Raw genomic sequence first — 13,340 nt, 5'->3', positions numbered from 1 at the left:
GTTGGTTGCCTCCTATTTTACTAGGCAATAAGCGAAGGGGATGATATTTCTCTGTTCTACAATACTTTGCTTGAGAATTTGCAGTTCAACATCGTAAATAATGGTAAAAGAAATATCCTAAAGCATGAGCTTCAATGGCGAGTATGAATCAGTCATTGGTCGCCCTATTTTTCAAATTCTTTTCCTCATGTTGCTTTCGAATATTTGGTCAGGTGTCAGGTTCTTTCTTTTTGCATAGTTTCTATCCTCGCACCACAAACTCTTAGAATGCCTTGTGAGGTGAATTTCTTTCTGGAGATAAAGTGAGTGTTTTCACCAATTGACTGAGAATGATCAGTAGAGAAAACCAACACACAAAATGAGATTTCGTTGCTGCATTATGTCTTCAAAGAAAATGTATGATGGTCCATTTCATCACATCCCACTCTCATGTTGTGCCCCGTTAAGTTCTTTTATCTGATGCCTCTTTACCGTGTTTATGCAGTTGAGTTGAGTAAACAAAGCTCATGCTTGATTTCGCTAGGCAATAAGATTGATCGGTATGTTGCTTTCGAGGTGAGGATTTTTTGGACCTTTCCATTCACCATGATCGTGCTTTACTTTTTAAAGGTTATTGCAGGCAAACAATTTCCTTTCAATCTTGTATTCTCTTGATATAATTTAAATTTCAGAGTGGGACATCAGTGCATTAAAAGCTCTCTATTGTGGAGAAACATTGTGAGCTCTATATTGGATATCCAAAACATTCCGGGTTAAGTCTACACCTTTGAAGGAATAATGTGTGGCCAAATGTAGGCATCATCAAGCCAAATGGAACATCTGATTCGAAATTGTGCTGCTCAAGTCCGAGGAACATCATGTTCACATACTTATTAAAGCCACTAACATACTTGTGAGGAGGGACACGCCCACAGTACTTGAATCAACTGAATAATTCTTCTAAGCAAAAGAACGCTTTAAGTACCAAAAGTTGGCACAGAAAGGGATACGTAAGTGCCAAAACTTACGAAAATGACACTTAAGTGTCACTTTTTATGAAAAATGGGACACTTGAGTGCCCCATCCAGCGAACCTCATCAGGAATCTTATGTGACATTTTTTTATTAATTTTTCGCTTACGTGGCTTTGGAAGACTAACTCAGCAAAACACATACAAAAACGATGTTATTTTGGTATAATTTGAATTTTCATACAAAAATTAATTAAATTAAATTTAAAACATAATAATAATAATAATAATAATAATAATAATAATAATAATAATAATAATAATAATAATAATAATAATAATAATTTATAATTTATAATTCTAAAGGAAAAAAAAAAAAGGTGAAGGGAGGCGGTTGAGGGCGAGCCCTCGCGCCACCGCCTCCCGCCGTTGTCGGGAACGGCGGTGACGGAGGGAGAGGGTCGGCCGGGGTCCCTAGCGGGCAAAGGCCCTTGGCTTGGCCGGGCGAGGGCGTCGACCCTTGGGGCAAGGGCTCATGGGCTCTTGCTGCCAATCGTTCGGGGTCGCCAAGCCCGGCCTAGGCTCGACCGACCCCGACCGACCCTCCCCCTCCGTCGCCGGCCCTTCTGGCGGTGGCGGCGGCGAGGCTCAACCTCGGCCACCTCCCTCCTTTAAAAAAAAAAAAATAATTTAATTAATTTTTATATTAATTTTTTACCACTTCAGCACCAAAACGATGTTGTTTTTGCATTGTTTAGCCACATCGGTATGCAAAACGACGCCGTTTTGCACATACTTCGCCGGAAAATCACCACGTCAGCATTTTGGCCGAATTAGCACTTAAGTGATTCATTTTGCTTCAATTTTGGCACTTAAATGTCACTTTTGTAATTTTTGGCATTTAAGTATCCCTTTGTACCAACTTTTGGTACTCCAAGGGTCTAGGTGTCAATTCTTCTACAGTTTCTTTGCCATGACATGTCAATTGGATTGTATTACTATTGGGGTAAAACTGCTTATGGTAGGGTCAGTCTCATTGCAACAAGGATCATCTTTGAATAAGATTTTGACTGCCTATCTTAGTAGCTTAATAGACATCGAGACAAAGGAAAACCATGATAGGCCTCAAAAGCTATGTCCCAATACTTCAAAAGAATTGGAGTAGGCATATCATCCTATCTTATGTTTGATGCAGTTGCCATGTAAGCATGGTAGGTAGCTCCACTTGTCCTGCTATGCAAAGACAAGTTTTTAGCATAGGTGAAGAGGACATTACTGCTGACATGGTAGGTTTTGCTGCTATATGTTCCTTAATCATTCAGGTCAAGTAATTTGAGATTTTTTTTTTTAAAATTTTCAGTTTGATAAAGAAAGTGGTAAATACATAAATGAGGAAGATAAAAGCAGTCCTAACTAGTCTAGTGGAATCACCATTAGTGCTGCCAGATTATGGAGACTGGAAGCAAGATTCATCTTCTGAGACTACTATCCCAGAGGTTATCTCACCTGCTGGAGTAAAAAATGCCTTACCTTTTCTCAGGGTATGACTGCCAGAAAATGTCAATATGTCACTTTATTGTCTTTCTGGATTGAGATGGCATTGTATATAATACATGTATCGGGGCTTTGCCACAGCCTTGGCTAGGCTGCATGTTATTTATCTGTGCATGGGAATCAAGTTGCTGCATGTCATCTATAAATTGATCAACCTTTTTAGCAACTAAATGCGAGTGTGTAGGATAGCTTTTTTTCTCATATTAACTTTACCTGAATCCATTTCTATGTTGAAGGCTTTATTTGATTTGGGCTTAAGGCCCATCCGCCCAAGTTGGGCCCAAAAGGCCCGGCCCACGGGAATAGGGCCCGTGGAAAGGAGGGGGTATAAAAGGGAAGAGAGAGAGAGAGAGAGAAAAGTGACGTACGTTGAATCGAATTACGTTTTCTCTCCCGTGCGTTTTCTCTCCCAAAAGGACAAGAGGCATACGGCTTCCAATTTCTTCCCTTCAAGGCTTCATCGGATCGATTCGACCGGATTCTCTTCCTCCATTGGCGTTTGGTGTTTAATCTGCGGCTAACAAGGTACGCTCGAATCTGTGGTGTGCTTTACGATCGGTGATGCGTGTTTTCCCGGGCTTCGTCTTCCGCATTGATTTAGGGGTTCGATTCGGTGTCGAATCCGCGTTTTCGGGGACCGTTATTCCCAACATTGGTATCAGAGCCCGCTTTCATGTTTTCCCGATCTTTTCGTGCTTTCTGGTTAATTTTTCGCGAAAAGTTCTTGGCCGTACGGATCGGGCGAGAAATCCCGACACCCGAGTGCTTTTCGCCCTTTTTCCGAGTTTGCGTAACTCGAAATCAAATTCTAATGGCATAGGAAGAAAGGCGACGTCGAGACGAGTCTGGCGGTATGTCGGCGCCGCGGGCGCGCCGCACGCGCCCACACGCGGCTGGAAGGCGCGCGCGTGGGTGCGACGCGCCCGGCGGCCTTGGATCGCCGAGCGCGTGCGGCACACGCGCCGGTCGGCGAACGGGCGCGTGCGCACCGCCGGCGGCGAACCGCAGCGCGCCGGTCCACGGACCGGAGCGTGCTGGCGTCAGCATGGCGTCACCCAACGTCGGTAACGGCGGGTAGCGTCATCGATGACATCAGCGATGGCGTCGGTTGGCCGTGCGGTGGCCGGCCGGCGACCCGACCGGACGACCCGACCCGCGGCGATGGCACGCGCATGGCACGTGCGACGGTTTGTCCGACGCGGTTCGACCGGCCGACCGGCCCGACGACCGGCGACCGTTGACCATTGACCGTTGACCGCTGACTTTGACCGTTGACCGTTGAAAGAAAAAAAAAAGAAAAAAAAGAAAAAAAAGAAAAAAAAAGGAATGTGTTTCTTTTTCAATTAAGTCTATGTGGATTATAAGTAATCCCTTATTTTTGTTCTGCATTTGTTGCGGGAACAATGCCTCCCCGAGGTTGCGCACACCTATTCGCGCGATTCCGATGAACAAAAAAGAATACGTTGTCTAAGTTGATAGGCGGGCGGCCGATCATCGATGGGAGAGAGGTGACTTAATTGATCATGTCCTTGAAGTCAACGGGAAAATTCAACAGGTCGTATGGAATGGTCGTCAATGTCACGATCGAGAGATGGTGCGATTTTTCATAAGCACTTTTCCACCTGAATGGCAAGATGTGTTGAATCGTATATGGGATGTCAACAGAGCTGCTTCTTATAAGAAAATTGTCATGGATTTTGTCAATGAATATTACCGTATTGTTTCAAGGGAAAAGATCAAGAAATTGAACAAAAGAGGATCTTTCCCAGTTTGTGTGCTGACTTGGTGTTAGTTGTATTGGTTAATATTTGTTAAGTGTGCTTTGTGGACATATTTATGTAATGTTTACTACCTAATTGTGTTAATTGAAAGCATTATTGTTTTTAATTGTATGTCAATTATCTGTTGCTTTCTTATTCTTGCTGGTTCTTTGTGGGTAATTAAATGTGGGTAGTTTCGAAGTTTTTGTAGCTTCATAGAATTAATTTTGCATATGACAATCATATTAATGATAGTTATAAGTTAGGATTTTTGGATGATGATTGGAAACGTAGTGACCTTTTGATTCTAAAGCCTTACTTGAAATTATTCATTAATATGATGGGTCTATGCAAATAGGGATGCATAAATGATAGACATTAATAATTCGTGCATATTTGTCTGATGCGTTCAGATCAATGGCTTCAGTCACGAAGAGCATAGTTGCCGAGCTGAACAAAGGTGAAAAGCTCAATGGTGACAACTATGAAATCTGGCAAATGAAAATCCAGTATGTCTTGGAAGAGCAAGAAGCACTTGAGGCTCTTGTCATGACCATGGTAGAACTGAAGAGGGAACCCCTTGCACAGCACAAAAGAGACAAAGAAGCTTTTCTGCGTGGAAAAGAATGAACTCTCTAGCTCGCATCACGTTGCGAGCAGCATGGAAAATGACGTCATGCGAGAGTTTCGGCGTTTTGACATTGCCAAGGAAATGTGGGAGGCATTGGCAGCTAGATTTGGTCATACTTCGGTGACTAGATTGAGGCAGCTCACTATCAGGTTTGACTCTTATAAGAAGCCTCATGGTCAGACCATGAAGCAACATCTTAGAAAGATGTCAAACATGATAACCGAGCTGAGAGATGCTAGCCATGTCCTCACAGATGAGCAGCAAGTGCAAGCAGTGATTCGTTCCTTGCCTCAGAGTTGGGAGCATATGAAGGTGCACCTGACCCATAATGAGTCTATCAAAACCTTCGAGGATCTTGTGCGCCATCTTGAGCCTGGAAGAGGGCGTCTAAGCCGGATGTTGAACTATATCATGCTAGTTCTAGCTCAAATGGAGCTTCGAGCTCCAAGCGCAAACGCCCTAGCTGGTTTGATAAGGGGAAAGGCAAGGAAGAAGCTGGTCCTTTAGGGAAGAAACCCAAGTTTAACCAACATGATAGAGGAAAGCGTCCTCGCATGAAGAAGCTGGCAAGGGTGAAATGCTACAAGCTTGTGACAAGAAGGGTCACTATGCTTTTTGTCGTGAGCCAAAGAAGGTATGCACCCTTGTACTTTTCAGAACTTTACTTTTGTGTCGAGTTCTGTATTTTTAAGCGAGTCTAATCCTTTGTGGTGTGGATTCGGGAGCGACGGACCATGTAGCGAAGGATAGAGGATCCTTCATGGAATTCCGACGAGTACCTACTGGAACTAAGTGGATCTACGTGGGAAACAACTCTAGAGCTGAAGTGAAAGGAATTGGCACCTGCCAACTGAACATGCGTGGTGGACGCACTTTGTTCCTTCATGATGTGCTGTATGCTCCGGAGATTCGTCGGAATTTAGTGTCTGTTTTAATTTTGGTTAGACTAGGTTTTAATGTGAACTTCTGTAATAGAGGTGTGAATTTGTTTTTGAATACAAATTACTATGGTTGTGGTTATTTTCTTGATGGTTTCATTGTATTAGATATTGATTATGTTAATGCTAATGTTTATTATTCCCTTATCATGTCTTCTAATACCTATGATAATGATGTGAATGTGTGGTATGCTAGGCTTGGTCACATTGGCCAACAACGTATGAATAGACTAGCCAAAGAGGGCTTGTTATGCAACATTGAAAAAGTCGATTTGCCTATATGTAAGCATTGCCTAGAAGGGAAAACAACACGGAAACCATTTGGGAAAGGGAAAAGAGCTGAATTTCCTCTGCATTTAATCCATACTGATGTTTGTGGTCCAATGAATGTGAGAGGAAGGCATAGGGCTGTTTATTTCATCACGTTTATTGATGATTATACTCGATTCGGATATGTCTATTTGATTTCTCAATAATCTGAAGCGATAAGTTGTTTCAAAAGGTTTATGAACCTGGTAGAGAATCAATTAGATAAGAAAATAAAAGTATTGAGATCCGATCGAGGTCGAGAATATTTATCTGATGAGTTTAGAAAATTATGTGATGAAAAAGGAATAGAAAGACAGTTGTCTATTCCGTATACTCCTCAACAAAATGGTGTTGCAGAGAGAAGGAACAGAACCCTACTGGAGATGGTTAGGTCCATGATGGCGCATGCTAACTTACCTATCGCCTTTTGGAGTGATGCGTTGTTAACTGCTGCCTATATACTTAACCGTGTGCCTTCTAAATCAGTTGCTTCCACTCCATATGAGTTATGGATAGGTAGAAAATCGGACTTAAGTTTTCTTAAGCCATGGGGTTGTGCTGCCTACACACATGAGTCCTCTCACAAGTTTGGGAAATTGGGTCCCAGAGGAAAGAAGAGTATTTTCATAAGGTACTCGGAACACTCAAAAGGGTATGTGTTCATAGGTGAGCAGGAAAGTGGGAGTGTAACTGAATTTGAATCACGAGATGTCACATTCTTAGAGGATGAATTTCCTAAGAAGGGTGAAATAGGGGAAGGCTGTTCCCTATTTGAGACATTGAATCAGGATAATGATGTTGGTGGAGTTCATCCGAGTGGGAGTAATATGAGAAGTGATGAATTAAATTCAACTCATTCTCAATTGCAACCACATGATGAGACGACATCATCACTACCTAATCCAAGTGGGAGCATGATGGGGACTGATGTGCAAAGTGTACAATCTCCCATACGGCGAACAAGTCGCCAAAGTATTCCCCGTTGACGTTTTGGCATTGAAGGGGAAACTTTTATGGTTGCTCCACAAGATGAGGATGAGCCAAGAAATATTAATGAGGCTCTGAATTGCCCTAGTAAGGAAAAATGGATTAATGCAATGGAAGAGGAAATGGAGTCAATGAAATCAAACCAAGTCTCGGAGCTGGTTGATCTTCCAAAAGGACGCAGAGCTATTGGGAACAAATGGGTTATCAAAATAAAGCGAAAGGTTGATGGCTCGATAGAAAGGCATAAGGCTCGCCTTGTGGCAAGGGTATAATCAACGGGAAGGAATTGATTATGAAGATACGTTTTCTCTGTAGTGAGATTTACCTCGATTCGCATCATTCTGGCAATCGTGGCTAGTCTGGATCTTGAGTTACATCAAATGGATGTAAAGACTGCTTTCCTCAATGGAGAATTAGAGGAAGAAATATACATGGAACAATTTGCTGGTTTCATAGTGAAAGGCCAAGAAGAAAAAGTATGTCGACTTTTGATGTCGATATATGGCCTTAAGCAGTCATCAAGACAATGGTATATACGTTTTCATAATGCCATAATGGCATATGATTTTACAATGATTGATGAGGATCATTGTGTATATATCAAAAGATCCAAGGATCAATTTGTGATCATATCATTATATGTTGATGATATACTAATTGCCGAAGCAATATGGAGTTTGTTAAGAGGCTGTCAAGAGTTGGTTGTCTTCCAACTTTGAGATGAAGGATATGGGTGAGGCTGCATATATTCTTGGAGTTAAGATTTCAAGAGATCGTTCGAAGAGATCGTTGTCTCTTTCGCAAGAAACCTATATAAATAAGGTTCTTGAACGATTTCGTATGCAAGGCGTAAACCCATAGACACTCCTATTGCAAAGGGTGAAGGATTGAGCCATAGGCGTGTCCAGGGACTCCACAAGAGAAGGAACAAATGAAGCATGTTCCTTATGCAAGTGCTGTTGGGAGCTTGATGTACGCTATGATGTGTACAAGACCCGACATATGTTTTGCAGTTGGAATGGTGAGTAGATACCAATCCAATCGAGTCCAGCACATTGGCAAGCCGTCAAGAGAATGCGAGGTATACGAAGGGAAGCTGCTGATTTCAAGTTGAATTACCAAGGAAAGGATCTGCGACTTGAAGGCTATTCAGATGCTGATTGGGGAGGAGATTTAGATGAAATGAAATCTACCTCACGGATTTGCTTTCTTGCGAGCAATGGCGCCATATCATGGAGCAGTAAGAAGCAAACGTGTATAGCCTTATCCACGATGGAAGCTGAGTTCGTGACATTATCAGCAGCAGTACAAGAAGGATGTTTGGCTTAAGAGATTATTGGATCATTTAGGTATTATTGGAAGTGCTGCATATTCGTTATTGGTTAACGATGATAGCCAAGCAGCAAAAGTGTACACCAAAGATCCAAAATATCATGGCAAGACCAAACAAATAGATACCAAGTATAACTTTGTCAAGTATATGGTTGCACGAAAAGATGTGAACTTAGAGTACATACTACGCATAGAATGGTAGCAGATCCTATGACAAAGCCAATACCTAGAGATGTATTTTGTGGCCATATGAAATCTCTAGGGTTGCGTAGAGGGTGATGTACTGAATATTGTAATTTCCCTAAATGTTCACAATTTGATGAATTTGTGTTTTCATCATTAATGCCTATGAATCTTTATGTGATCTTTATGCATCTTAATGCTCAGTGCATTACTTTAAATTGAGGAGTATGTCGGACAGATATAAGATTAGCCCACTCACACGGGTAATCGCCTCATTTCTTGTGTGATAAATAGAGATGAGACTGTTTTTAAGCTTATTATCTAGGTGATAATCGAGAGCTCAAGCTTAAAACACGTATGTCGCCTTAACTAAGTGTTAAGATGAGGACATAATACTTGTAATGTTCGAAAGTAAAATACCCCACATATTTTACTTTATCTGTCTAAGATACCAGATGTGAGTTCTGATGAATTTAGTGAATGAGTAGATAGGTGAACTCAAGTTAGACATTGGGTATGTCTGAACTATCATCTGTACGGTATTGAAAAGTGTAGACATACGCTCCATGGGAAAGGAGTTAATACCGTAATACGTATTTCATACTACGTATGCATGAGACGACCAAGAAGAGTGGCAAAAAGTTTGATCTCAACTTTTATGACGTGTGAGACTCTTGAGGAAAAGAGTTCCTCAAATTTTTTGTCCCCTCATGACTCTTACTTATTCTCAAGATTTCTATTTAGTGTTTGCTATCTTAGGATGTTGCCAATGGTCATGAGTTGATTCGATCTAATGGAACATTTCTAGACAAGTAAGCTGAACTGAAATTGAGAGTTTGAAGGAAAGAGGAAGATCGATTTTGAAGAATCACATTGTGGTTTTGTATTCACTGGTCGACCAATTATGATTGTCTTTGTGATAATTGTAATTGTGAATACAATGTATATATCATGTTTAAAAGAGATCAAGAGAGATATAAATGTGATCGATCGATCTAGGGTACTGCATACTAAATCTACTCGGAGTGTGACGCCCATTATGAGCTGCTTTTATATATTCCTACGAGATGTATAGCAACGAGCTCTCAAAGTATCTGGTCGCACGGATTATTCACCAGTATGAATGTTGAAGAGAGGTAAAGAGAATTCTGTTCGGCCCACCATGTTAAGAGAGAGTCTATGATGGATTATTCTTTGATGGGCTTGAGTAGGGCCCGTCCGCCCATGTTGGTTTTGGACCACCATGTGCGAGTGGGAGATGAAGGCTTTATTTGATTTGGGCTTAAGGCCCATCCGCCCAAGTTGGGCCCAAAAGGCCCGGCCCACGGGAATAGGGCCCGTGGAAAGGAGGGGGTATAAAAGGGAAGAGAGAGAGAGAGAGAGAGAGAAAAGTGACGTACGTTGAATCAGAATTACGTTTTCTCTCCCGCGCGTTTTCTCTCCCAAAAGGACAGTAGGCATACGGCTTCCAATTTCTTCCCTTCAAGGCTTCATCGGATCGATTCGACCGGATTCTCTTCCTCCATTGGCGTTTGGTGTTTAATCTGTGGCTAACAAGGTACGCTCGAATCCGTGGTGTGCTTTACGATCGGTGATGCGTGTTTTCCCAGGCTTCGTCTTCCGCATTGATTTATGGGTTCGATTCGGTGTCGAATCCGCGTTTTCGGGGATCCGTTATTCCCAACATATGTCTTAGGAAAGATTGAGAATTATAGAATATGACTTTTTATCTCACTCTTATAATCCAGAAGGATTGTCTTTTGATGCCAGGATCCTGAAGGGTTGGATGTGTCAAAGGTTTTAAGGAGTTAAAATCAACACTCAGCGAGGTGATACAAAGTTGAAAGAGGTTAGTTTTCTCCCCCTGGTTGATTTGAATTCGAGTCTACTTTCACCAGTAAGATCATTGGGAGGACAGTTTACCTTCCACTACGCAAGCCACCCCTGATTGCCCATTTTATACAGATGAGGAGAGGAGAGGAGGGGAAGAATTATTGAAAGGAAGGAAAAAAAAACTTATAATAAGCATAGGTGAGTTGGGAGAATTGCAAATTCAGTCATAAATTTATTGTATGAATAATCAAATAATGGAAAACATGTTTGCTCTTTCAGAATCTTGGTTCAATGCTACTCCCGAGACATTGGTTCTTATGAATTTCTAGTACCACATGTATTGAAGATTATGTTTTTGTTTGCTGAGTAAAATGGCATCAAGTTGTTATTGCCAAATCATAGTCAACCCGACTATCTCCAGGGATTACTCGAGTTTGGTACTACTGCTGCTACTACTGCTATGTTAGAGTTGTGTCTTGGAGAGGTGGTTAGAGAAAATTTAGGCCTGCTGACTTGGGGTCTTTCCTGGTCGTGCGAGTCATGGCATATCCCTTAGCTGATATTATTGCCGTGTCCTTCGTTGTGAACTTGCACTGGAGTTTGATTTTCTCATTGATGGGATCCGTCAAAAGGAAGATTCTGATATGTAAGATACTCTCCAGAAGATTAAGATTTCAGTGCCCAAGGAAGTTTCTGACTTGTAAGATACTCCCCCGATTTTAAGCTTTCATTGCCAAATGTAACGCTCTGGTTTTTGGTAAATCGTGAACTGCTCTTGGATTGTGTTCGTAATTTGGGTGCTTAATCATGCTTCATATTAGTGTGAACCATCTAAGTTTCGCCTTTCCAGTGTTTGGTCATGTGCAATTTTGGTGTTTGAAATGAGGAATGTGCTTGACACTGCGCGTGATTGGATTTATATGAAATGGGTACTTGAAATTGAGCTTTATGCAGAGCTTTTGCTTGATTGTTGTTACCTGCTATGTGACCTGCCATTTCATGTGGATCAGTGGTATAGTTGTCATCATGGCTGAAAAGCTGTTGGAGATCCGGCCTCATGAACTTGAGTTTAATTTGTGAGTATATATAGCGCTGCGCATTTGGTTCATTTTCATTTTTGGAGCCACATTAAATTTGCGTTGCTTGCTGCCTGTTTTATTAGGCAATAAGTGAAGGGGATGATATGTCTCTGTTCTACAAGAATTTGCTTGAGAATTTGCGGTTCAACATCATATAAAATGGTGGAAAAAATATCTTAAGGTATAAGCTTCAATGGCGAGTATGAATTGGTTATTGGTCCCCCTGTTTTTCAAATTCTTTTCCTTGTGGTGTTTTCGAATATTTGGTCAGGTTCTTTCGAATATTTGGTGAGGTTCTTTCTTTTTGCATAGTTTCTATTCTCGCACCACAAACTCTTAGAATGACTTGTGAGGTGAATATCTTTCTGGAGATTAAGTAGGTGAATGGTTGTTGTAACCGAATGACTGGGAATGGTTAGTTGAGAAAACGTACGAAGAAGACAAGATTGCATTACTGCATTATTCCCAAAAAAAAAATGTACGTTCATCACATCCTGTCCTCATGTCAGGCCCCCTTTCTCTTTAAGTTCTTTCATCTGAAGCCTCTTCTCCATGTTTATGCGGTTGAGTTGAGTAAACAAAGCTCATGCTCGGTTCGCTAGGCAATAAGACTGATCGGTATGTTGCTTTCAAGGTGAGTATTCTTTGGACCTTTTCTTTCACCGTGATCAAGTTTCATTTTTTAGGTTATGGCAGGTGAATAATTTCCTTTCAATCTTGTGTTCTCTTGATGTAATTTAATTTTCATAGTAGGACATCAGCGCATTAAGAACTCTCTATTGTGGAGAAACATTGTGAGCTCTACACTGGATATCCAAAACATTTCGGGCTAAGTCTACATCTCTGAAGAAATACTATGTGCGGCCAAATGTAGGCATCATCAAGCCAAATGGATCATCTGATTCGAATTGTGCTGCTCAAGTCCGAGGAACATCATGTATACATACTTATTAAAGCCAATAACATACTTGTGAGGGGGGCACCACAACACTTGAATCAGCTGAATGATTCTTCTGCAATTTCTTTGACACGACATGTCAGTAAGACTGTATTATTGCTGGGATACGAACTGCTTAAGGTGGAGTCTGTCACATTGCAGTAAGGATCATATTTGAATAAGATTTTGAATGCCTAGCATAGTAGCCTAATATACATTGAGACGAAGGAAAACCATGACAGGCCTCAGAAGCTGTGTCCTAATACTTCGAAAGAATTGGAGTAGGCCTTTTATCCTATCTTTTGTTTGATGCCACTACCATGTAGAGCCGTTAAATGGGTGGATCGGGTCGGGTTTGGGTCGGGTCATTAATGATCCGACCCAAATTGACCAATTAATCCATTTATGACCCATTTATGTTTAATGTAAATTTTTCGACCCAAACCCAACCCATACCCGACCCGACCCAACTCATATTAATAAAATATTTTCATATTTAACAAATTTAGAAAACTTTATTCCTATGTTTTTTTTTTATAAAGATTATATTATTAAGATATTTCCAAGCTTTTATATATATATATATATATATATATATATAATTTTTTTAAAATTTGTATTGCTAAAATAGTTTTATACCATATAAATTTAATGGACAATTTTTATAAATTTTAAAATAATTATTTAAAAAATCGAAATTTAATTATTTTTTTAAATTAAAATTTTAATTATTTTTATTTTATTTTTAAAATATAATTTTCTTTTCTTTTTCTCTTTTTTTCTTCTCCTTCTTCTTCTTCTTTGGCTGGCCGTCGGCCTCGAGCTCGCCGTGCCGGCGAGCTTGAGTT

This window comes from Eucalyptus grandis, chromosome 8 (genome assembly GCF_016545825.1).
Source record: "Eucalyptus grandis isolate ANBG69807.140 chromosome 8, ASM1654582v1, whole genome shotgun sequence".
Lineage (NCBI taxonomy): Eukaryota > Viridiplantae > Streptophyta > Magnoliopsida > Myrtales > Myrtaceae > Eucalyptus > Eucalyptus grandis.
This window is presented reverse-complemented; position numbering follows the sequence as displayed.